The sequence below is a fragment of the Pseudophryne corroboree genome, chromosome 4 (assembly GCF_028390025.1).
Source record: "Pseudophryne corroboree isolate aPseCor3 chromosome 4, aPseCor3.hap2, whole genome shotgun sequence".
NCBI classification, from domain to species: Eukaryota; Metazoa; Chordata; class Amphibia; order Anura; family Myobatrachidae; genus Pseudophryne; species Pseudophryne corroboree.
In genome coordinates, this window is record NC_086447.1 from 462,681,624 (window position 1) to 462,685,659 (window position 4,036).

The 4,036-nt window shown below is 42.3% G+C and overlaps 1 long non-coding RNA gene across 1 annotated transcript; it reads left to right on the top strand.

The window, feature by feature from the left end:
• The first annotated feature begins 1,468 nt into the window (after positions 1-1,468).
• LOC134911505 (uncharacterized) lies at positions 1,469-2,796 on the top strand. Its single transcript, XR_010176628.1, has 2 exons — positions 1,469-2,511; positions 2,695-2,796. It is a non-coding gene; the product is annotated as an uncharacterized LOC134911505 (long non-coding RNA).
• Positions 2,797-4,036: the final 1,240 nt, after the last annotated feature.

Genomic DNA, 4,036 nt, shown 5'->3' on the forward strand with positions numbered 1-4,036 from the left:
GAGTCAATTGACTGGGATGCCCCACTGCCTCCCCAGAAAAGAAACTTGTGGCAAGAGTGGAAAGATTCTCTATCTACCTTAACCAACCTCCGCATTACACGTCCATATGCCCCCGTGCCTTCTACAGCAGTACAAAACCAGAGACTATGTGTATTCTCTGATGCCTCAACCCAAGCAATTGCTGCAGTTGCATATCTTAAGACCATGGACATCAAGGGACAATGTCATATTGGATTTGTCATGGGCAAAGCAAAGTTAGCTCCACGTCCAGAACACACAGTGCCCAGACTTGAACTTTGTGCTGCAGTACTAGCTGTAGAATTAGCTGAGCTTATTTCATCTGAGTTACCAATTGGACTCTCTGAAGCAGATTTCTACACAGACAGTAAGGTAGTATTAGGCTACATATGCAACGAGACCAGACGGTTCCATGTTTATGTCAGCAATCGTGTGCTAAGAATCAGAAGATCCACCAATCCAAAACAGTGGCACTATGTATCTACTGCTCACAATCCAGCAGATCACGCTACAAGAGCTGTCCCAGCCAGTATCCTCAAAGACACTACATGGCTCAGAGGACCTGAATTCCTGTACAAGGCAGATTCGAACAATCCTGAAAGTAGCATATTCAAGCTAGTAGACGCAGACTCAGATGTTGAAATTCGTCCACAAATAACTACAATCCATACCGTAACTTCAGATTGTCAACTTCAGCCTCACAGATTCCAAAGATTTTCAACTTGGAAATCACTTGTCAGAGCCATTACCTGCTTAACTCACATAGTCCATTCATTTAAACGCAACGCATCTGTAAGTGTGAATGGATGTAAAGGTTGGCATCACTGTCAAAATGTTTACGCACCAGAAGAAACACAACGATCCAAGAACCTTATCATCCGTGTTGTGCAGCACCAAATCTTTTCCGGAGAGATCGACTGCATTAACAGTGGAAATCCTATTCCCAAAGACAGCACCTTAAAAAAGCTAGACCCTTTTCTTGATGAAAATCATTTATTGAGAGTAGGAGGCCGTCTTCAAGAAGCAAACTTGGAGACAAATGAGAAAAATCCTTTAATCATTCCTGGGAGTCACCACATAGCTTCTTTAATTGTGCAACACTATCACAACGAAGTCAAACACCAAGGACGATTGTTTACCGAAGGAGCTCTACGATCAGCTGGGTTCTGGATTATTGGAGCGAAAAGGTGTGTAAGCAGCACAATCTTCAAATGTATCATTTGCCGTAGACTTCGTGGTACTTCCCAAACTCAGAAGATGGCTAATCTTCCAACAGACAGACTTAGTACAGACCCTCCTTTCTCCAATGTTGGTCTTGATGTATTTGGTCCATGGACTGTCATCACACGACATACTAGAGGTGCGAATGCGAACAGCAAGCGCTGGGCGGTTGTATTCACTTGTATGAGCATCAGAGCTGTTCACATCGAAGTTATAGAATCAATGGACACTTCAAGCTTCATCAATGCCTTTAGACGCTTCATTGCTATCCGTGGCCCAGTAAAACACATCCGGTCCGACAGAGGTACCAACTTCATTGGAGCAGCCAAAGAATTACAAATTAATTCGAACATTGACACTAAAAGCATAGAGAGATATCTCAGTGAGCAAGGTTGTACATGGACCTTCAACCCGCCTCATTCTTCTCATATGGGAGGTGCCTGGGAAAGGATGATCGGCATGATACGCAGAATCCTTGATTCCATATTCTTGCAAGTGGGAACTGCAAGACTTACTCACGAGAGTTTAACAACCTTCATGGCTGAAGTCTCAGCTATTGTCAACGGAAGACCATTGACTTCAGTGTCTAATGACCCAGAAGACCCACTTCTACTTACTCCGGCCACTCTTCTTACACAGAAGACCGGGATTACCTATGCTCCTCCTGGAGAATTCAATACCAAAGACCTGTTCAAACGTCAATGGAGACAAGTTCAAAGCCTTGCAAACACCTTTTGGGACAGATGGAAAAGACAATACCTTTCTACCCTGCAGTCAAGGAGCAAGTGGCAAGTTGCCAAACCCAACTTAAAACCAGGTGACATTGTGCTCGTCAGAGATTGCCAGTCACAACGCAACGAATGGCCTTTAAGTCTTGTCACCAAGACGTTCCCAAGCAAGGATGGGAAGGTTCGTAAGGTTGAGGTCAAGATCTGTAAGCGAGGAGAGACTAAGTTGTTCCTCAGACCAGTGACTGAACTATTCTTATTGTTATCTGTTTAGAGTTTAAAATATGGTACCAGTGATACCAGACGGGGAGTGTCATGCCTTCAGCATTTGCTTTGTGTAGATCTGATTACTTTTACTACAGAAAGTTGTATTATTGCCCCATCTGGTGGTCAGTCCCATCAATTAATTTGACCCTCATAGCCTCTTGTAGCCAGTCTTGCAATGCATTCTGGGATGAAGAAGCTGGGATCAGCCTTTCTACTTCCCTCATGGTCCCAGACAGTCATGCTTTACATGGGTCCAACTCTCATATAGCATTCGATGGTGAGTTTGTATATTAAATGTCTCATCTCAACCTGTTTAGCCAGTGAGTAATGTTAGCTGCACTGTAGTTTATACTTGCACATGTAATCACATGTTTGCACAGCCCATGTTATATGTACTTGTGTATATCCATTTTGCTTTTCACATGCATATCATAATTGCATATTCTTGTTTCATTAACAGTTTTACCTCATTATCACACATCATCATATCGTATTGTACATCAAATCAACGCATCATATCTGTGATCCCTTTACTGAATAATAAAACACCGTTCTACAAACACCTCTTCTGAACAGATTATTGAAAAGTAAAGGTGGTTATACTGTAGGCTTCAAATTTGCCAGAAAGGGCTTAGTGAGAGGCTGAACATCCTATACTCTATGACATCTCCACTATCAACATAGGCAATTTCAGTATTGCTATTGGTAGGCCAAAATCTGCTACTCATTCCTAAAAACTATTCTTCCTCTCTCAGGACTTTACTCATCAGGAGGGCCACTGCCTTTATCTTGTTTTCACCAGACAATGCTCCATTTCTGAACTCAATAACACTCCTTTCTGTCTCTCTGATCACAACCTCATCACCTGCATGCTCTCCTCCATTACTCCAAACTCAGTGTCACTGAAGTCCTCCAATCCTCCTCAAACCTGGAGAAATATTAGCGCAAGTAATTTTCAAGATCTTTCCACCCCACTCCAACAACTGCTTTCACCTTTTTCTGCATTCACTTATCCTGAGATGACTATATCACAGCTGAACTAGACTCTAGAAATAGCCCTTGATGAAAACACCTACAAAACTGTCACATAAAGTTGAACATCAGTGGCATAAATCTTAGATTCCAAGCAATTTCCTCACATACTGTATAAGACTGTATACCACTCTTATCAAAATGCCCTGGACACGGCAAAACAAACATATTTCCAAACTCTCATCTCAAGTCTCTAACCCCAAGCAACTTTTTAATACATTCAAAACACTTCTCAACCCTCCCTCATTCAACCCACCAGCCACTGTCCAGGCTTAAGATCTTGCTTCCTACTTCAAGGACAAGATTGATAAGATCCAAGATGAAATGGTATGCTCTTCCTCAGCCAGTGACCTGCACAATTCCCTACCTGAACCCTCTGGCACTTTCTCTTCATTTGGCCCCTTCAAATGAAAAAGAAGAAGTATCAACACTCTTCTCATCCTGCTAGTCTACTACCTCTCCTCTTGATCCTATACCCTCACAAATAAGTAAATTACCATCTCTTAGGCTTATCCCAACCTTAACTAACATCTGTAATCTCTCTCTCTCTCTGTATCTTTCTTTCACTGTTCATGCAGTGATTACTCCCATTTAAAAAAAAAATCTGACCCTAACTCTCTCTCAAACTACTATCCCATCTCTCAGCTCCCTTGCCTCTTGAAGTACTTCACTTGCCTACACTCAGGCATTTGTTCCCAACACTCCACAGAGACAGCACTGACATAAGTAGTGAATAATCTGGTCACTGTGAAGTCTAAAGGCCATTACTT